Source organism: Acinonyx jubatus, chromosome A1, assembly GCF_027475565.1.
Source record: "Acinonyx jubatus isolate Ajub_Pintada_27869175 chromosome A1, VMU_Ajub_asm_v1.0, whole genome shotgun sequence".
Lineage (NCBI taxonomy): Eukaryota > Metazoa > Chordata > Mammalia > Carnivora > Felidae > Acinonyx > Acinonyx jubatus.
This window is the reverse complement of record NC_069380.1, coordinates 102,330,208-102,352,678: the sequence shown is the minus strand read 5'-3', so window position 1 is coordinate 102,352,678 and position 22,471 is coordinate 102,330,208. Positions and strand designations below refer to the sequence as shown.

Genomic DNA, 22,471 nt, shown 5'->3' with positions numbered 1-22,471 from the left:
TCTTTAAAAGATCTTTTCCGGTGCCTGGGTGGCTCAGTCAGTAAGCGTCCGACTTCAGCTCAGGTCATGTTATCACGGTTCGTGGTTCGAGCCCCGCGTTGGGCTCTGTGCTGACAGCTCAGAGCCTGGAGCCTGCTTCCGATTCTGTGTCTCCCTCTTTCTCTGCCCCTCCCCTGCTCACATTCTGTTTCTCTCTCTCAAAAATAAACAAACATTAAAAAAATAAATAAAAGATCTTTTCAAGTCTTGACATGGCTCTTGCTTATTGAACAGATTTGTCTTCCTCTTTGCCTTCTTAGCAAATATCTAAAGAACAGTTTCATGAACTTGATAGAATTCTATTCCTGCGTGTAGTGATTTGTAAGGTTGAATGTTCTTAGCTTCACCTGGAAAGCTTTCAAAAAATACCAGTGGCTGATTGTACGTGACACCATTTTCATCAGAATCTCTGGAAGCTGAGCCAGGACATGGGCATTTTTGAAGATTTTCATGGTGATTCTACAATATGGCCAGGTTTCAAAACTTGTGCTATGTATTGACATAAAATGCATAAGTCCTAGTTTTCCACATTTCTTTCTCAACTGTAGTAAAAAATTGTAAAGATTTTCTATCTTCTTGGAAAAGCAAACTGGTGGTATCTTTGTGTATTTCCACATGGGCTTCTCAGCCCACCACTTCCCCTAATTGATATGCTTAGAGGGTGTGTTAGATCTGTCTGCATCTGTTTCCCCAGCTAAGAAACGTGGGGTAGAACTAGCAACATGGAAGGCAGTGGGGATTTTTAAAAATCGAAGTTGATACCACTTGGTCTTAAAATATTTTCTCTCTTCTTCCCAACAATTTAAAGGACTTGTCATTCAGAGAACTCTGCCTGACTGCCCCTAGTGTCTGTAATCACTTTCATTAGAGGTGGGGCTTAGGTTTGTATCTGTGCAATGACCACTTATTTGATATCTGTTTCTGCAGCAACATCCTGGTACTGAATTCCTTCCAACCATTGTTACCTTTATTTGCAATTGAGTTAGTTGATGAATGCCTAGGCTCTCCCGGTTGGCTCATGCCTTTAAGCCCAACTCCGTGAGGTATGTTTATATAGATCTAGATTTTTCAGGTGGGAGTTGGCAAACTTCCTTTTCTCTGTTATTGGCAAAGATGAGGAATAATAGCACATTTGCCTTTTTTGGTAAGAATGTTTACTGGCAAAACATCACCCCCATCACTGAAAATGGCAACATCAAGTGTCACATGTATCTAGAAAACTGAAGTCTCTCTCAAGAGGCAATGCTATGAAATCAGGATAGATTTTACCTGAAACGAAGCCTGTTGTTCTCAAGAAAAATATTTTGGGGGATCCATGTGACATCACATTTTCACGCCAAATGAATTATCTTTGGGAGTTGGTGAAGGTGAAGGGAGTACCCTCCTCTTTGGTAACTGAGATACAGCTAAGATTTATAAGCTGTGTATAACGTCTGGTTGCCTCTCCTGATCTACTTACTACTATTTTTCCACTCTGTATTTTGCTCTGGAAGGCTGAACTACACAGACTATAAAAGCCTGCTTCCTTGTACTCTGGCTGTAAGTTGGCCAATGGGATTATTGACTGGTGATTGGTTTGGGATGAAAATAAATTAAGGATATTCATCTAATTTCCTCTTTATGGAGTCTGTAGAAATTGTAAGCATTTCTTTACTAAGGTCTGTGGTTTTTATAAGGTGCAACTCTTTATACAGCTGTTCTCCCTAATTTAGCTGTTCGTTCCTCTTGTCCATTCATGCCTAAGGGGGTTAAATGACTTCCCTTTATTGCTTGCCCCAAGGATCTACACTATTCTTTGTTTTCTCCCAAACCTACCTACATCTTTTGGTAAAACTGTCAGTTTGAGTGTGCCATCTCTAAGAGATAATTGTAGGAAGAACATGGAGCTCCAATTGTAGAAGCAATCCGAAGTATGATAGCATTATTAAACTTAGATGTGCCTGACAATTTTCCTGGGAAGCACTCGTCTTAAACTCTAAGTAGAAATGTTGGTTACTTCTTGAGGCTATTTTTCTGGCTTTGTATTTCTTCCTTCCCTGTCTCTCCTTCCTTTCTTTCCTTCCTTCCATCCTTCCATCCTTCTTCCCTGCCACCTACTTTAATTTGCTATTTTGCTCAGAAAAATTTGATAACCACAGTTAGTTTTAACCCAGAATTATAAATTTAGGGAAGGAAAAAATATATAGCATTTTTAGGGTCATAACATATTGATAAATCATTGGGTTTTTTTCCAAAGAATGGTTATAAAATATTTACTATAATAGTTAAAATATTTAAGTCTGATCATATAGCAGTCATTAATTTTGATTGGCACCAAAATTAATCCATCAGCTTTGCAGGCATATAGTAAGATTGTACTTCTTGACTCTCATGTGATTGGAAGAAGTAATGTGACTGATAATTATTTATGGTCAATAATTTGTGAGTGGAATTGATGATGTCACTTTGGGGCTGGCTCATTTACTGTCAGTGGGGGATCCTTCAGAGTTCTCTCCATTTACAACAATAGTCAGAAATTTGCATGTAGTGCATGATCCATCAACTCAAGTCCCAGAATAAAGATGACCCGGAATGGAGTTTTGAACAACTTTGATTACATGTAGTGGGGGTGAGAATTTTTTTTGTTTCAAGCTCTCCTAAGTATATGCTGTATTAACCAGCTCAGGCTGCTATAACAAAATACTCGAGACTGGATGGCTTAAACAACAGATATTTTCTTTTTTGTAGTTCTGGAGGCTGGAAATCCAGGTGCTGGCAGCTTAACTTCCTAGTGAAAACTGTCTTCCAGGCTTGTAGGTGGCCACCTGTCCTCCCAGTGGTTGGAAGAGAGAGAGCTCTCGTCTCTCTTCCTCTTCTTACAAGAAGAGGTCTCTAGCATGGGGATCTACTCTCATGACTTCATCTAAACCTAACTATTTCCCAAAGGCCCCACCTCCAAATACCATTACATTGGGGGTTAGGGCTTCAACATGTGAATTTGAGAAGAGAGGATACAAACATTCAGTCCATACCACGTACTAAGATATCCCTTATTCACATTCAGATTAGATTATCCCTAATAATGGAATTAATTTTATTGATTTGTATCTTCATATGCTTTTTTTAATAGAATGAAAAAAGGGTAAAGTTATGGCCACTGAGATAGAGGAATTATATGCAGAATATGTTGCAGAAATCGCTGCCAAATTGGTGACAGAAAGAATGCTGAGAATTAGAAAACATGAGGATACTTTGTGCTTAAGTCCACACTACATTCTGGTATTGGGACAGAAAAGCTGGGCACATAATATATGCTGAACTGTGGCAAACCTTTTAGTAATGTTTAAGAGACACAGAAATCCTGTAAGAACAGTCACGAAAAGTATCTCTGGAGCACCTTCTGTGTGCTAGGCCTTTTACTAGATGCTGAGGGGATAGCAGTAAGGAAAATAAACAAGGTCCCTGCACTCAGAGAACTCACCTGGGAACATGAAGGAAAGGCAGCAAGCAGTGACACCAAAGAATGGTTAAGGGCTGGAGGAAAAGGAAGGAGCAGATGCCCTGGGAGCGGATAGAGAGGGTGTCTAATCTTGACTGGTGGCATCAATGAAGGATTCCTGAATGAGTGTCTAGGCTGAGAAATGAGTCACAAGAGTTAGCCAAGTACAGAGAAGGAAGAGTTTTCCAGACCTAAGTTGAGGGTCTATATGTGGAGAGAGGCAGACATTTCTTAGGAAGTAGAAAAAGTATAGCAAGGCTCTTTTAGCCATACTACAGGCAACTGCCTGTGGCATTGGGGAATTGGTCTAGAAGTGCAGGGGAGTTGACTCACTGCAGGAAAACTTTATCAAATGGGAAACAGGAAAGAGGTGAATAGATCAATTCCCTTTCTATTGCTCCCTCTAAAACAGATGATGATGATGATGATGATGATGATGATGATGATGATAAACATGGTAATGTTTCTTGAGAGCCTAGTATGTATTAGGTACCATTCAAAGCACTTTAAACTTACCACCACATTTAATCCTCAGAACACCTCAAAATCCTAATGTACACACAGAGAATTTGAGTAGTTTGCCCAATGTGGCATTTTTATTATGTGACAGAGCCAGGCTTTGAGCCGAGATCTGTTGAAAGCGGAGCTTGCCCTATTCAGTCAGTTGGAGGTTGGGCTTACTGCTAGAAAGGGAGAGTCTAAATGGGTTGGTGACTACCTGTTAAAAATAGCACTTAAGAAACCAGATGGAAATTGCCCAGCACCATTACAGTTTGTAACTAGGTGATAGATTTGGTCTTGTGATCCCCCCCTCCTCCCTATGTTCTTGAGTATAGGGTTGCAGTTTCAATGGTGCCTTAAAGTGTATGCAGTAAAACACAGCTGGTAACTGACTTTAACTGTAATTATTGGCCTCTTACCAGTATTTAAAGATGCATTGCATGGATCAGTGCTTTGAACTTTGCTTTTTAGTTTTTATCAACAGTGTACCATTACTTTCCTATGGACCTTTTCTTCACCTTTATTTAGATCTTGCACTGGTCTATAATTACATGAAACCAAAAATTCTCTATGGATTGATTTCCATAAATTACAAATATGTCATGCGTTATGTTACTAGACAAAAGGTCAGCAAACCAATTTGTTACACCAATAGCACATTTACTAGAGCCTGGACAATGATCCGTTTGTTGAGAGCCTTCTGGTTTTAACTCTTTAGCTTGGGTTTCAACTGAAACACAAATTGTATGTAAAATGGAATTTAAATCACTGTTACCATAATAGTTAAAAGATTACATAATTTTGAATAGGCAGTTGTGAACTGACTTTTGAGTGTAACACATTTATTTTTAAGTCAGTATTCTGTGATGGGGGATAGATATGTGGTATTTTGCAACATCCCAAATACATCAATTCCAAGTTAATCCTGTGAATGTAAAAACTAATTTTATCATATTAAATTGTAAGTTTAGTAAAAGGAATACTAATAGCTTATTGTTATCTTAAAAATAACGAAATATTACACATGATGCAACTTGAAAATTAAGGCAGATTCTCTCAGTGCCTTGAGTGGTCCTTATAATCAATTAAAAATGAATCTAATAAGATGAGCTTTAAATGGCACGAATGAGCTAATTAAGTTTCAAAGAGGAACCTATATCCTATCTGGCAGCAGCTTGTTTGGAACAGTATTCATCACATGATTTTGGTATCTCTCCATTCTGCAAATGTGAACTCAAAGACTTTTGGTCCTTCCCTTAAATGTTTCTCATTCTCTTTCAAAAACCACAATAACCCCTATGTCTACAAATAACAGCACATTTTTGTTTTCTTTTTAATTTTTTTAATGTTTATTTTTGAGAGAAAGAGAGAGAGTGCGAGTGGGGGCAGGGCAGAGAGAGAGGAAGACACAGAATCTGAAGCAGGCTTCAGGCTCTGAGCTGTCAGCACAGAGCCTGAAGCGGGGCTGGAACTCAGAAACCATGAGATCATGACCTGACCTGAAGTTGGACACTCCTCCAACTGAGCCACTCAGGCACCCCAACAGCACAGTTTTTCAATTCTCCTGGAGTTGAAATGTTACCATTATTAACTTCCCTCTTCTCCTTGTCCATTACCCAGTGTGATGTCAAGTCCTTATTTTCTGGTTGTAGCTCCCCCCACTGTTGTCACCTTTTTAGTGCCACTCACCAACAGCAGAGCTTCATTTTCTCTTATTTTGACTATTAACAGGTTTTTCCTGCCTTCGGTCCATAATACACATTGATATGTGATTTTATTGCTGGGACGTAAGACTATTCATGTCATCCCCTTTTCTCAAAACATTCTTTCTCCCACAGCCTGCACTCCCAAGTATCCTGGCATCATTCCAGCCTGGTATATCCCATTTCTTTTCCAACCACCGATTCTCATGATTCTTGCATTTCTTAGATTATTCATTACCCTCAAGGTATGCGCTACTCTTTTGTGTTTTTGCTTGTTTCTGAAATCACCAGCTCCCATTTTTTGTCCGCCGATATCTTTCCTTTATTTCACAGCTCAGTATAAGTGTTTAGCCCTATTTTCCTGCCTAACAGTTAAATCATATTACTTATAATCTACTACGAGTTATTTGTTTACATTTACTACCACCACCACCGCTATATGTTCATTGTCTCACACATTCTTCACACTATCTCCATGGCATATATTTAATGTTCGCTACTTTAAATAGGTGATAGACTGAGACTGAGAATTTAAATAGCTTCCCAAGGTCACATAGCCAGCTCTAACAATTCAGGACCAAAGCTATATCAGGTTACTCTAAAGCCACAGGACCCTGATATTGTATGGCAATCCATAGGTACTTTCATACCATAATTGGGTGATACGTATATTTACATAGACGTACACACAGGACTACTATAGTAATGTAGGTGATAGACATAACTACTGTAATGTAAATTTAGGCGACTTTGGTTTATTTTGGAGTTTTCAGAAATATTCTGACTCGTAGCCAATTAATGGCATGTTTAACAACTAATGTATCTTCTATATTTCCTGAGTGCCTTCTTGATGAAAGGTGCCTGCTGTGCATCACACTACATATGAAGGAATGAATTCCTCTGAAATTTGAGAGTGTTCTCACCAACCCAAGAGTGTTTATTCCTTGAATACTTGGTGGATTCCATCTTTTGTGGTTGGACTTATGATCCTCAGTAGGATTCTGAGAATAAATTAAAGAGGCGGACATTGACAGTGAAACAGAGCTGTTCCTGTGCCTTAAGAGCCTTGCTTTACTTTTAGCGACAACTAGGGATAACGTTTAGTAGTGCCTGGGCCATCTTGTGCTGGCGTGGGGCTATAGGACAGCACTGTCCTAAGTCACAGGGAATCCAGGAAGAGGCAAATCACAGATGTAACAATTAAGCTGTGAGGCAGCTTTGGTTGCTCCTTTGTTTCTCTACCAATTTGGGATCTTTTGTGTGCTTTTTTTTTCATTCATTTTCCGTTCTGAGCTCTCCTTTGCTAATTAAAATTCTAATCACTCTGACAGCTAGAAATAGAAAAAAATATATATATATAATTCTTATATGCTAGAGAAGGTAATTTCAAGGTGTTTTACCTGCCAAAGAAATAAACAGAAATGAGACAAAGAAGCTAGTTGTCAGAAGGACAAATGAATTCTGTTTTCCCATTCCACCTAAAAATAAGAAACTTTAGCAAAGGTAACACATTCCTATTTGGCATTGTAATAATTCTAAACACCTAAAGGATAATAAACATGCTTTACTTTCCTATAGGTAAAGGGTTTTTTTTTTTTTTTGGTGAAAATAGTCTTTTCTACATTTCTTCATGTCAAACATAATTTACTCTTCTTGGAGAGACATGTAAAGTAGAACATCAAAGGTTTGACTTGATCTCTGTGATATTTTGTTTTTGAAAGTGTTTCCTTTTAATCTTTGATTTTTTTAGATCGTCTTTAAATATTTAAGGGAGTAGAAATCCATATTTAAAACAAAGAGAAATTTGTGGTATGATTTCTTTAATAAAATTGTGATGTTATATTTTAATGCCAGCTGGTCTAGAAATGTTAAATAAAATTGCATCCAAGATGCACTTGAAAATGAGTTTTCTAGAAAGGTAGATTTCCTGAGAAATTTTCCAACTAAATTAATAATCAGACTGAGTTGTGACTGTGTCTGTGAGGGACCCAGAAATTGGGTAGAGTTTGAAAAATATTTACCAGATAAGCTAGTCTCTGTATTTTTTGACATTGACTGATTACTTAATTTTACTAAATTGACCGTACACTTGTGAAAATACAATGAATTGGCTGACTGATCCAATGTTATTTAAATCTAATTGAATATACGTTTAAAAAAAGATGCTGTTAATCAACAAGGGTCATTGAGTGATTCATACTAGACATCCAGATACTTACATAGGTTTACGTACAACACAAGGCCTCTAAGGTTTTGTTATGAAATAGGGTTGTTTATTGTGTGACATAATTTTCAAAGAGACAGTAGTTACAGCAATGTATTTTTCAAACTTCCACAGCCTAGCCAACTGAAGATTTATTTATATATTATTTTTTTATTCATTCATTTATTATTTCATGACCAAAAATTAGGATAAGATTATACTGATTCAATAAAATCTACATTCAGTGGTGGTTATAACTGTTCTTTTAAATCCACTGCATACACATATGTTTTAGAATCAAATAGCTAGTGTAATTCTTTATAAAAGTACACCTTCGCTGTGTTATTTTATTCATGAGCCAAACTGTGTTTTTGTTGTTCTTGTTAAATGATTGATTCAGTAAGTGTATCATCCAGTAATAAGGATTTAATAACCCACAGATATCAAAGAGTCCATAAGAAGTGAGTGTTGTATCTGTATCAACTTCAAGAGACTGATATTCGTAGAAATACCTAGGGAGAGTACTACATGGCTCATATATTGCTGTGAAATATTTAAATCAACTAATGTTCTTTTTTACCTTGTAAAGTAGCACACAATCATGAATGAATGATTTATTGTTGTGTTTATTCTACAATGCTTTTGAAGACACAGTGCTTTAATGAAGACAGCCTGGCAGAAATTTCATGGATGGAGATGGTATAGATACTGTTGAGCTAGTAAGTTGAGAATGTATGAAATTAATCATAATATTTTCTAAAACAGAAAGAAAAAGTCAGATCATGAATATCTCGATGTTTATTGGCAGTGCACTAGATAAAAGTTTAAGTCTCCAACAGAATATTAGGGGATCATAGACCTGTTAGTAAACATCTGGGTTGTTGTGAGCAAAATCACATAATGTCTCTGAGTCTCAATTTCCTAATCTATAAAATAAAGTCAATAATAGCATCTCTCAAACAGTAGTTATAGTTGCTCATTATTTTTCTGTATGAATACAAAGGGATAAGACCAGCCCTAGCTATTTTATCATAATTATGATACATTTTTGTAATTGTTATTGAACACCTGCAATGTTTAAACTTTCATGCTAGGAATTAAGAGAGACAAAGATGAGTAAGGCAGCAGCACTGACCTCAAGAACCATTTAATTTAGTAGTAGAGACAGCTACGCATACAAATAATTGAATCAATGAGAGAAACGGAGTGACGGCTGAGTAGGGAATAACCTAACTTCTATATAATGGATACAAATAATTGTGTTATTGTTTGCCTGTTTTTACTTCTATCCAACTAGTCAGTTATAATATTATCTGGGAGTCCAACATGGTCATGCACCTTAGATCATCTCATTGAGTTTGCGTATTTAACCTGTAACCAGATCAATTAGGATAGTTGCAGATGCTTCAACATGGCTTCTGGCCCTCAACAGGGGTACGGTGACCATATAATTTTCTGATAAACCGGATGCAACTGAGATTTCCCTAAACCAGAACATACTGAGAGCAAAAGGGGCACCCTTAATAATCATACTGGGGTAACAGGAAAAAATATGAAATCAGAACCTGTAGTTAGCTTAGTCAGAGCCCATCCTTGGGAATAATGAAGCTGGCTTTGAATCAAGTTTCTGCCCATTTCCTAGCTTAACCCTAATTCCTATTTCCAGATTTCTCATGCCCTTTGGATTTGGATTTTGTGTTTGGTCAACATAAACTCTGCCTGAAAGGACCCGCCCTTCCTAATTTCTTTGCTTCTTGAGGCACTGTACACGTTCTGGGGAAGACAGTGATTCCCAGCACCATTGTGCTTGGCTGCTGAGACCTGCCAAGTCCACAGTGATATCCTGTAAAGGAACACTTGGATATCAGGTCTAGGGCTAAGGACAAGGCTGCATGAGAGCTCTCTGATTCAGTAAGAGTGAGAAGTCAGTATACTTAAGCATACGAAATTCGATGAGAAAGGTTTGTGTATGTGAAGATGAGCTATCCAATTTTGGCTGTTACCAATAGGCAAATATTACGATTTTTCACAGATATCTTCCAACTGATAAATTTTATAAATAAAAACAGTACTTATATTATTTTAAGAAATCCCCTTAGAACCTGAAATATTTACATTAAGCTACCACCTGTTTCCAATACTGTCCCAAGTATGCAACAAAAGTGGTTTAATTTGATGCATACTGTGATACAGCACACAGAGAAAGACAAAGGGCTTTGATCATAACCTTCTCATTTATTTCCTGTGTGACTTTGAGCAAGTTGTTTACACATCTTTGAGCCTCAGTTTTCAACAAAGACACAAAGATAGTGACAACTATCCACTAGGATCTTTGTTGGTAAAATGCTAAAAAATTGGAGTTTTATCCCCCTCCTTCCTTTTGCTGTTTCTGCTATTATCTGACTGGCTCTTTCTGTCTTATCTTTCTATCCACTGAGAGAAAAACACCCACTAGGAAGTTTAGACATGTGCCTGACTAATGTTTAGATTACGTGTTTCTCCCCCATCATTCATGGATCAGTGACAGCTTTCTCTACACAGTGTCCTCAAAACAATAACAGGCACAGTTGAAAACAAAAGCCAGTCATTTCTCTATCCCAGCTTTGAATATCAGGGGACTCTTTTCTTATTCCCTCTTTTAGTATGGGAGGTAAAACATACAAACAAACAAAAAGAAGTCTTGAAATTCATACTTCTCAGCCATAAGAATCAGGAATTTGGAACTTTCTATATTCCAAAAATAAAATATCAAAATCATCTTTGATATCAAGAACCAAAGTCTCCTATACTAAGAACATAGAGCTTATGAAAATTAAATATACAGTATTAAAGAAGCAGGACATGACATGAGAGCACTTTGTGTTTTTTTCCTTTCTGGAATGAGATGCTAAGAGGAAAAGTTAGGCGAGTCATCAGGATCAGACAGAGCTTAGGATCTTTGAGAGATCTCAACTCTACCTTTCCTTGGAGTTGATATCCTCACAGGCAGTCGGGCAGGGGATGATTTGAGGAAAAGGGGTTTTGAGCTTCTCAGGCAGAAAGGGATCAAGGTCTGCTTCCTGACTGTAACCATCTGAGGACCCAAAATTGTATGGCTCCCAATGACACTAAGGGAGTCTTCAAAGGAGGGCAAATGGCCTTCAGAACAAGAGGGTCCAAGATGACCAGTAAATCTTCTTTGTTCCAGCTCCAGTAGAGAGGAGATAAGAAAAAACTATTTATGGTCATCAGGGAAGAGGAAGAAATCCCTAGCTGGTCACCAAGAGCTGAAGTAAAGTCTTCCCAGAACAGAGTCTGTGAAGATACGGCAGACGTGTTTGAGTTTCAGATGATCAGCAGTGCAGGTGAGAAGGGGTGTTGGGAGCCTGTTACCATGTGTAATCTGTGTGACATTGTTCCAGAGGGAGAGGAGCTACGAGCCTTGGCATAAACTGCATCCCTGGAACACAGAAAAGTCAGGACAGCTTGAAACCTGAAGCTGTCCTTCACTGCTCATGTTACTTTCAGCTCTGTATGATTTAGCTCCTGGTAAGTTCTCTAGCCCCATTTGCTACTACTCTCCTGAGTCTACTCTAGCCCTGTACTTTTCTTACTCTTCTTCAAACATGAGAAGGTTATTCCTACTCAGACCTTGGCAGGCTGTTCTTTCTGCTGAAAACGCTCTTTGTTCAGATCTTCACAGCTTTGTTCTTTCACTCACATCTCCAATCTTCGTTCAGATTTTTCTTCAAAGCTCCAAGGTTCTCTTCTTAAAGATGCTACCCACATCATTTTTCCTAAAATAGCCTCCTCTACCATCCGTGCCATCCCTTTATCCTGCTTTATTGTTTCCAGATTGCTTATTATAATCTAAAGTTATAGATTTATGTGCATATTATGTGTGTGTGTATGTGTCTCAACTAGAGTGTAAGACTGTGAGGGCAAGGATGTTCCAGGTCTCCTTCATGTTTATAGCTCTAGTGCCTAGCATATAACAGGTTTCAATTGATACTAGTTGAGTGGCTATATGAATGAATACATGAATTCTTCTCACACAAAGATATGACCTGGAAGAGAGGGAGCAGAATGAGTAGAAATCTTGATAGGCTGGATATTTACCACAAGAGTGAAATGACTTAATAAATCTGAAGTGAGCGGGTTGCTTTTAACAGGTGAGATTCATAGTCCGTCCACATTCAGACATGCAAACACACTACTGCCTTCCCTCCACAGACCAGAAATCGGGGTTCACATGCAAGCTACATTGTATCAAAGTTGCTTTCCTTCCTATCTGAATTGCGATAATATATTTTAAGTCTTCCACGTTTTTATTGCCAGTGCTGATAAGGTATTAATTTGAACTAAGCTCTTCTCTTTCACTCTGTATCTCATCAAAGAACTGTAGTTTAATTACAGAAATTTTTTGGAAATATTTTTTATTGGGCAAGAGAGCAATTATTCTAGATATTTTATCCAGATCATGATCACACACCCACACCAAATAAAGTACTCTGCTATTCAATAAAGTTTGTAAGGTATTTGGCCAGACACTTGTATGTTTGAGGCTATACATGATTTTTGCATCCATTCGTTTTTCTCTCCCGATTCATAGCATCTTCCTTAAAAGCCAGTTTGTCAGGATCTTGAACCTAGCCTATGCATTTATCTCCATTATTACTTCTAAATTCCTGCAAGTGACAAATAAAAAAGGAATACATTCTCTTCAGCCCTGGAATTTATTTTCCAGGCAGGGCTGTCAGTGGACCAGACTCATTAAACAAATGAGATCAGAATGATAAGAAAATTACAGCTGAAAGTATCCTCAAAAGAAAACTACAGGAGAGACTGGGGGAAGATCAAGGTAAAAGAATAAATGCAGGGAGCAAAAGCTTCTCTAGGACACTTGTCAGAATAATTATTTAAATGTCGTAAGGTATTGAGGAAAACCACGCGCAGCCCATGTCTGCAGTCCTACATCGAATATTTGACTTCAGGATGAAATTGGAGAGCCACACACTTTAGGGTGTGACTTTCCTAGCTGGGAAGAATGCTTGGTGTTGGCGTTCAATTTTACAAGAGAAGTAGTTACAGTTTGGGGTAACTCCAGACTGTCAATGAAGACTTGAAATAGGAAAAAACAAGCAAGCAAAAACCAAGCACTTCCTTTGAAAAGCAAAAGGGACTCAATTTCCTCAACGTCAGAGGAAATTTCTCCTTATTTTGGCAGCTGGGCGGGGGCAGGGCGTGGGGAATGTAGGGGAGAAAAATTGTCTGCTTGTTACAGGCCCCTTGACTTTACAGTGAATGTTAGCAATCAGTAAGTCAAACCACATTGAAAGCATTTGCAGACCAGACCAGACCAGAATACTGTCCTGATCATAGCAGAGGCATACTGGGGAAATAAAACTTTAAACATTTGCAGCGAAAATCCACACCAGGTATTATACAAATTAGCCTCAAACATCTTTCCCATATATAAAAATATGTCCCAGATATTTGAGGAAAATCAACAACATGGAATCAAAACACCAAGATAAACAAGGAGATCAAATCAGTGCAGAGCAAACAGACAAAATTCAAGAAAGAAAAACTGAACATTCTAATAAGTACACTCAAAAAGATTCAAGAGAATATGCCATTTAAAAACGAGAGCAGGAATTTGCAAAATAGAAAAAAAATCAATGAGTATATTTGTTGGAAAACAAACATAGGAATGCAAATATAATTCAACAGAAGGGCTGAATAAAATAATTGATATTATTGAAGACTCTATTAGTAATACAGAGGATGAAGTCCAGGAATTCTCCCCAGACACCCAGCCAGGAGACAAAATGATGGAAACCGTGAGTGCCAGGTTCCTTGTAACCGTAGTTTTAAAAGGATAAACAGTACCTTGAAGCATAATCCAATGTAAAAATAAAGGAAACGTTTTCAAAGATAAAAAACAGAACAAAAAAAAAAACTTAGGAGCTTTCTCTTAAAAGGGCTCACTGGGTGGTTTAGCAAAATTTGTACAATAACAAAAAAAAAAATCAAACATATCCTGGAACTTTTTAGAACTCCATCAATAAATAAAAAATCCTAAATGCTTTCAGAAAACAAGAAAGGGAAATTAAGTTTACTTTCAAAGAAACAGAAACCAACATGATTATCAGATACTTTTTATAAAATACCATATAGAGAAAATAATGGCATATATCCTAGAATAGGTTCAAGAAGGTATTGTTTATTTCTAGTCTAATCTGTGTTGTTTTCCTCTTTCTGGTAGCTTTGGGTTTAGTTTTTGCTTTTTGAGGTTTGGGTTTAGATTATTTTCTTCCTCCTCTACATTTTTAAGTTGTAAAATTGGGTTGTTGACTGGACATCTTTCTTCTTTTTTAATATAAATATTTAGAGATGTAAATTTCCCTCTTAGCACTTTCATAGCATCACACAGATTTTAGTATGTTGTGTTTTATTTTCATTTGTCCCAAAATATTTTGTAGTTTTCCTTGAGATTTCTTCTTTGACCCTTTGGTTGTTTAAGAATGTGTCATATAATTTTCATATAGTTGGGGATCTTGTAGTTTTCCTTCTATTGATCTCTAGTTTAATTTTATTATGAAAATATACATTTTATGATTTGAACCCTTTCTATGTATTAAGACTTGTGACCTAACAAATGGTCTGTCATGGAGAATGTTCCATATCCACTCGAGAAAAAAATGTGTATTCTGATGCTGATGGGTATAATGTTCTGTATATGTCTGTTAGGTTTAATTGGTTTATAATGTTAAGTCCTTTATTTCCATATTAATCTTCTGTCTGGTGTTCTATGCATTATTGAAAGTGGGCTAGTGAAAATTCCACTATTACTCTAGATCTTTTTATTTCTTTATTCAGTTCTGTCAGTATTTGCTTTATACATTTACAGCATTTGTGTTTAGACTTGTAACATCTTGGTGAATTGATCCTTTTATCATTAGGGAATGTCCTTCTCTGTGTTTTGTAACAGTTTTTGACTTAAAGTCTATTTTGTCTGTCATTAGGATAACTAGCCTAGGCTCTGTTTTAGTTACTATTTGCAAGGCATAACGTTCCTGTCCTTTTACTGTCAAGCTATGCATGTCCTTAGATCTAAAGTGAGTCTCTTATACACAGTATATAGTTGAATTCTGTTGTTTTTTTTAATTTATTCAGCCAATATGTGTCTTTTGATTAAATGAAAATTACATTTACATTTAATGTAATTACTGAAAGGGAAGGATGTACTACTGGCGTTTGGAAAATTGTTTTTTGTGTTTCTTACAGCTTTTTTGTCCTTCATTTTCTCCCTTACTGCCTTTCTTTGTGTTTAGCTGATTTTTTGTGATGATACTCTTTAAGTCCCTTCTCATTTCCTTTTGTGTATTCTGTAGATATTTTATTTGTGTTGACTGTGAGTATCACATACAATTATCTTAGAGTTATAATCATCTGTTTTAAACTGATACAAATTTAATATCAATCTCATGCCAAAGCTCCTTTACACCTCGGCCCCTTTTTATATTATTAATGTCACAAATTACATCTTTACATATTGTGTGTCTGTTAACATTGATTTATAGTTACTTTAAACATTTACCTTTTAAATCCTATAGAAAATTACAAATAGAGTTATGAGCTAAAATGATAATACTATGTTTGTTTATGTATTTACTTTTATTAGAGAAATTTATATTTTCATATGGCTTCAAGTTACTCTATTGTATTGACTTTCTCTTGCAGCTTTCAAGATTCTCTCTTTGTCCTCGACTTTCAACAGTTTGATTGTGTGTCTCAGTGTAGGTTACTTTGAATTTATCCTACTTGAAATTCACTGAGTTTCTTGTATTTGTATATCCATTCTCTGCACCCCTCTCCCCCACCAAATTTGTGAAATTTTCAGCCATTATTTCTTCCAGTAAGCTCTCTGCTCTTTTGTCCCTCATTTCTCCTTCTGGGACTCCTATTATGCTATCTTGGCCTACTTTTTAGTGTCCCAAAAGTCCCTTGCATGCTGTCCATTTTTCTTTATAATTTGTCGGGGTTTTTTTGCTTCTCATACTCAGTCGTTTCCAGTGACTCATCTTCATGTTCACTCATTCTTCAGTCTGATTAAATCTACTACTGAACCTCTCTAGTGAATTTTTTCACTTCAGTTGTATTTTTCGGCTCCAGAAATTTTGTAATTCTTATACACACATACACACATAACTTTTTCTTACTATTTTCCTTTCATTCATAAATCATTCTGATTTTGTATAAATTATTGCTTGTATTCTCTTTTAGTTTAATTAATATACTTAAGACATTTGTTTTAAATTTTTGTCTAGTCAGAGGTCTATGTTTGTTTAGTTTTGTTTTCAGAGATTAATTTTGTTCCTTTGGATTGGCCATATTTCCTTGTTTGTATGCCTTGCAATCTTTTGTTGAAAAGTAAACCTTGGAAACCACAGCTACCTCTTTGAGCGTATGCAAACTGGCTATGTGCAGGGGAAAAGCCTCACTAATCAGCCCAGCATGAAGACTTAAGGTCTTCTCAGACCTTTTCTGAGCCTGCATCTTCTTTGGGCCTGTGTGTGTATATTCTTCGAAATATTCCATGCAAATGTCTGCTTTTCAATGTTTTAATTTCCCCAGGAGTCTCATTCCATCTTCTTGGGGACTTAAATGTTCTAGTGCATTTCTCTGCTCATAATTTCTTGCCCCAGGCATCTGCAGGTCTTCAGTCTCCCTGCAGTTTCATGTGCCATGGTGTCTGCCACAGCCTCCCATGGCTTTCAACCTGGCATCCGTCCTATGCTGCCATTCCTCTCTGAGCTCTTATCCAGCAGTTTAGAAGCTAGTCCTTCTTGGATCTCACAGAAAGGCCACAATGTTGCACACAAGTTCTGCTTTTTTCCTTCCATCCCAAGGGAAGGAGCTTGGAATTGGGCGATTTCCCCCTAACTTTGTCATGCCACCGAAGGGAGGGAGAGTAGTAAGGGCAAGCAAAAACACCATGAAATTCCCTACCATTTTGAGTGTGGCTTTTTCTTCATTGGTTGTTTGCTTGGTTGCTGCAGATTTTTAACTATTTTTTTCGGACCTCCTACAAAGCTATTTTAGTTAGTCTGGAACTATTTATTTGATGTTCCTAGGAGAGGATGAGAGCCTGAAGCTTCCTAGTGTGCCACCTTATGTCCACCCCCCGAAAGGTATCTTAACTCTATATGTGGTCTGATGTATATTTAATTGTGAGATTAAAATAAAGTCTCATTTGGGCATCCAGAGATTCAGTGAGCTTACCAGTCATGATGTCTTTCTGCATAAAAAATTCAAAAATACTGCAGCAAAATCTTAATAGTAATTTTAAATATTAGTATTGTTATTACTATTATTCAGGTAATAGAAATCAAAGAATGGTAAATTAATAAACAGAAAACATAGGATTCTGTTTTTAAAATATTGATAAGTAATAAAAAAATGCAATAACAAATTAGGATAAAAATTCTAGAAGAGTGGTTGATTACAAAGAAGACCGGAAGCAAGAGAGAAAACTGATGGCTTGTTATATTCTTGTGCTGTTCAGATGGTGGATGCAATTTATTATAGGTTTTGATAACAAAAGCTTATGTGTCTGGCAGAGACCATATGGTATAACTGAGTTTAAAAGCACAGATCCATGGGGTGACTGAGTGGCTCAGTCTGACTCTTGATTTTGGCTCAGGTCATGATCCCAGGGTAGTGGGATGAGCCCTGAACTGGACTCTGTGCTGAGTGTGGAGCCTGGCTAATTGCTTTTTCTGGGTTGCCTGGGTGGCTCAGTGAGTTGGGCATCTGAGTCTTAGTTTCAGTTCAGGTCACAATCTGGTGGTTTGTGGGTTCAAGCACTACACTGGGCTCTGTGCTTAGAGTGCGTGCAGAGGCTGCTTGGATTCACTCTCTCTCTCCCTCTCTCTCTGTGCCCCTCTCTCACTCATGCTTGCTCTCTCTCAAAAAATAAATAAATAAGCTTAAAAAAAAGATTCTGGTTTTTCCTTTCTCTTGCCCCTTTTCCCTGCTCGTGCTCTGAATAAATAAATAAATAAATAAATAAATGCACAGATCCTGGGCACCTGCCTGGCTCAGTTGGTACCACATGTGAGTCTTGCTGTCAGGGTTGTGAGTTTGAGCCCTTGTTGGGTTTAGAGATTATTTAACAATAATATATATACATATATGTGTGTATATATATATGTGTGTGTGTGTATATATGTGTGTGTATATATATGTGTGTGTGTGTATATATGTGTGTGTGTATATATATGTGTGTGTGTATATATGTGTGTGTGTGTGTGTGTGTGTGTGTGTATTCTTTTTAAAAGTGAGAGTATAGATCCTAAGTAAAGTCCTATAAATCACAACCAGTAGAATATTAAAACAAATGGTAATATCCAGTGCCAGTGAAGGTATAGTGAAACTGATGACCTTATACACTGTTAGTGGAAGTGGAGTGGCTGAAGTCTTTCTGGAGAACAATTTGCAGTATTCATCAAATTTTAAAATATGAACATTTTTGCCCAGCACTTCTACTTTTGTAAAAATTACCTGGCATTTTACCTAAAAAGACATATATAAATATTTTATTAACATATGTTTTTTCTAAAATGAAAAATAAAAGGAAACTTGTACATCCATTACATGAATGGTTTTGGATTTTAGTGAATACATATTGTGAAATACTGTTTAGCAGCTTAACAGAGAAAGATCAATTGACATGGAAACAGCTCCAGGACACATCATTAGGTCAAAATGCAAGTAGAGAAAAGGTATACATTATGACTGTATTGTATAAGTAACAAGGCGATATCACATATTTGTATGTGTGTTTGTAAATGCATGGGAAAATCTAAATTATACTAATAGTTAATGATGGGAATGTGATTGGGCATGTCTTGGTAAATCAAAAGATTTTCGCTTTTTACTATATGTGCTTCTGTATTGTTTGAATGTATTGCCCATATTTTGTGTGTGTGTAAAATTAATGAAAGCATGTTTAATCAAACCAATTTGGAATAATATGACTGCCTAGTCACATAGGTAATTTATGTTTGTCATTAACATGGCTGAAAGGACCTTGCTACCATTTTTAAAATGTAAACATTTTTTTCTTAGAGGTTTTGGCACAGACACAAAATAACACAAAAATTGTTAGGGTCAATCCTGGTATTATTGAAGATTAGTAAACAGATAGAGATAAATTTGTCTCTCTTCTAGGAAAAGAAAGAATGCAAGAACCGAGTGCTAAGTGGAATCAAATAGAAATGTGTATACAATTGAAATGTTTAAATCAACCAGTTCAAAACAAGGCTAATCCAAACAATGATAACCTGATTGTCTCCTGATGTATTATTAATTTGCCTATCCAGCTACTTAGTTCACTGTTTGATACAGTGTTATTTTTAATTTGTGTGTGGTGTGTTAATTTTCATATGTGTTTTTTGTTAGTTAACAATTATAAGAAATTCCGTTCAGTCAAAGGATTTGATTATATACCTTCTTGTGGAAGGACCAGAGCAGAGGTTTGGCACGCTGGTGTTCTGTGCTTTGGAGCACTCCTTCCCCCATTTCTTTTAGCAGTCAGCAGAATAGGCTGACATGAGGGAAATGCCTGCCAAGGAACTTTAGAAGGAGGCAGTTTTTAATTAACAGGGGCCAGAGAAGGTGATAACCCCAAGGGGTAGTGAAGAGAAATTAACATGGAAAAGCAGTTCCACGCTTATGTGGGTCCCACAAGGCCGGCCGTATTAGTGGTGTCTGTTCTGATTGAACTTTTGCTGTGTCTTTTTATTGATTCACTTGTCAGAATCTGACAAAAGGACTGCTGCCCGTCAGTTGTTTGCTCAGAGTGGTGGGTTATGGCTAGAAAATGCTTCCTTGTACAGCTGACTGCAGAGCGAGAGCTGTCGTTTTGGTTATCATTTTACAGACATGATTAATGTTGTTGGGCTTTACGTAAGAATTAAGCACATGCGCACACATGCAGTCTGACAGGCTTACTTACCCTGGATCTTTGAGCCTTTTTATGCTCTTAGTTCTTTGCCTGGTTTTGCAGAAAACTCTTTTAATTATTAAAATATTTTAAAATGCAATTTCAGAGATAATACTTACGCTGACTGTTGCAGACACCTTTTTCTGCCATTTACCAAGACCTTGGCTTAGGAAACATTTTAAAAGAATAATACCTTGTGAATAAATATTTCAAGTTTCTTTCGCAAGGATGAAAATGAATAGTAAATAAAGCATGTAAAGATCTTGTGAAATCAGCTCATGTAAGAAAGAGGAGAAGGTGGAGGTATTTTCTCTACTTTTTTTTTTTTTTTTTAACTGCCAAATATGGTACATTGAGCTGGCAAGCCTAGGGTGGGCCCCAGGAGAGCTTTTGTGCTTTTAGCACAGTGAGAATGGAAACATTCTTTAAAATATTTTAAGAACGTTTTAAACACTGTGTGGGTCTTTTTGCCTCTGTGAGAATCACACTTACTGTAGAATTCTCTGTGAGTTTACCAGTTTCAAAATAGGCTTTTATCTAAAGCAAGGGCAGACTTCCCATACTTTTTAAAAAGAGGTGATGATCATTTTTTCTAAATTCAAATAGTTTTATCTCACTGTTAGCTTACTTGAAATACAGTATTTATTAAAGGCCAATTAATAATAAAATAGTACGATCTTCAGTACTCTATCCTGATCCATTCCCTAGAGGTTTTTTTCCCCCCTTTTTCTCATTTTTTTGAGGTTTTGAACCCATTTGTAAAGATGTTATTCAGCCACTTACATATCACTGGCATCCATAGTTAATGAGCATCTAAATCAATGGCCATTAACCACCTGTAGTAATTGAAGACTTGAAATGTGCTCAATCTAGGGGTGCCTAGGTGGCTCAGTCAGTTAAACACTTGACTTCAGCTCAGGTCAGGATCTCATGGTTTGTGAGTTTGAGCCCCACGTCGGGCTCTGTGTGACAGCTCAGAGACTAGAGACTGCTTCAGATTCTCTGTCTCCCTCTCTCTGCCCCTCCTCTCCCCTCCCCTGCTCATGCTCTCTCTTTCTCTCTCTCTCTCAGAAATAAACAAACATTAACAAAAATTAAAAAAAAAAGAAAAAAAAAGAAATGTGCTCAGTCTGAATTGAGATACACTGTAAGTGTGAAATGCACACTGGATTTTATAGATGTATTATGAAAAATAGAATATAAAATATCTCAATCACTTTTTATATTATATGTTTTTATAATTTATTTGATATATTGGGTGAAGTATATATTTTTTTTAATTTTTTTTCAACGTTTATTTATTTTTGGGACAGAGAGAGACAGAGCATGAATGGGGGAGGGGCAGAGAGAGAGGGAGACACAGAATCAGAAACAGGCTCCAGGCTCTGAGCCATCAGCCCAGAGCCCGACGTGGGGCTCGAACTCCCGGACCGCGAGATCGTGACCTGGCTGAAGTCGGACGCTTAACCGACTCAGCCACCCAGGCGCCCCTGAAGTATATTATTAAAATAGTCTTACATGATTGAATTTTTTTTCAATGTAGCTACTAGAAAATTTAAAATTACCTGTGTGTCTCACATTGCCTTTCTATTGGAAGCATTATTTTGGGGGATAGTAAAATTCACTATTTATTAAGAATTTGCTACATGACATGTGCTATGTTAAACAGTTGAAATGTGTTATCTCATGTAACCTTGTAATTACCACTGAGATAGACGATATTGTTACTTGTCTGTAGACCAGGAAGTTTAGGCAAGAGGTGTGAAGTAACTTGCTTAAGATTATGCAACTGTATAAAAATATTTCACTTTTCCTTCAATACTTTTTATTGACTATCTACATCTTATTGTGTGTAAGACATGGAACTCTGCATGGGCAATGCACTGTAATTAATTACTCTGTGATATGTTTTAGTGTAACTGTAGATGGATTTGGGGGGATTAAAGATGGCCCAATTAATTTTTGCAAACTCTATTTATAAGGTGTATTAGGTTTTAGAAGATAAAGCATTAAAGTGCTCACAGAAATTTCTTATATTCCATGGTAGGAAATGTTTGAAATGCGTCTTGTGAAAAGTTTGAAGAGAAGACATTATATGAAAGAGACTGACAAATAGTATTGAATTTAGAGCGAACTCTCATTTCAAATATAAGGTTTAAGGTTTATATATCTTTGGTATAGGAGAGGATCAGGCGGTAGTTCTAGACCTGGACAATTCTCTTATTTTCTGCAGAGCTGGAAGTGTTTTGTGGAGCACAGTACACTTCTCAGCCATGTTCAAGTTAAGAGGAAAATCGGAATCAAGAGAATGAGAGGGACAGAGAGAATGAATTAGCCCGAAAGTGTATTAGCCTTGAAATGCATTGTGTCTCTCCCAAATCTCTTAAAGATCTCAATATCTAACCAGGCTCCCACAGAAAAAAAAAACTTCAACATCATTTTCAATTCCTTCCTCTCTGACATTCTAATCTATTCTTTTCCATACCCTCAACTTGGCCTTTTCCTCTCTTACTTACTGCTCTTACTTAAAGTCAAATTCTGTAGAAATTTTTATA

At 36.9% G+C, this 22,471-nt stretch overlaps 1 long non-coding RNA gene across 1 annotated transcript in view; it reads left to right on the top strand.

Annotated features, from left to right (window-relative positions):
- The first annotated feature begins 283 nt into the window (after nucleotides 1-283).
- LOC128315021 (uncharacterized) overlaps nucleotides 284-22,471 on the top strand; it is a 187,321-nt gene continuing 165,133 nt past the window's right edge. The window contains exons 1-2 of the long non-coding RNA XR_008297404.1: nucleotides 284-1,082; nucleotides 11,112-11,268. This is a non-coding gene — a long non-coding RNA (uncharacterized LOC128315021). The remainder of the gene's footprint in view (nucleotides 1,083-11,111; nucleotides 11,269-22,471) is intronic.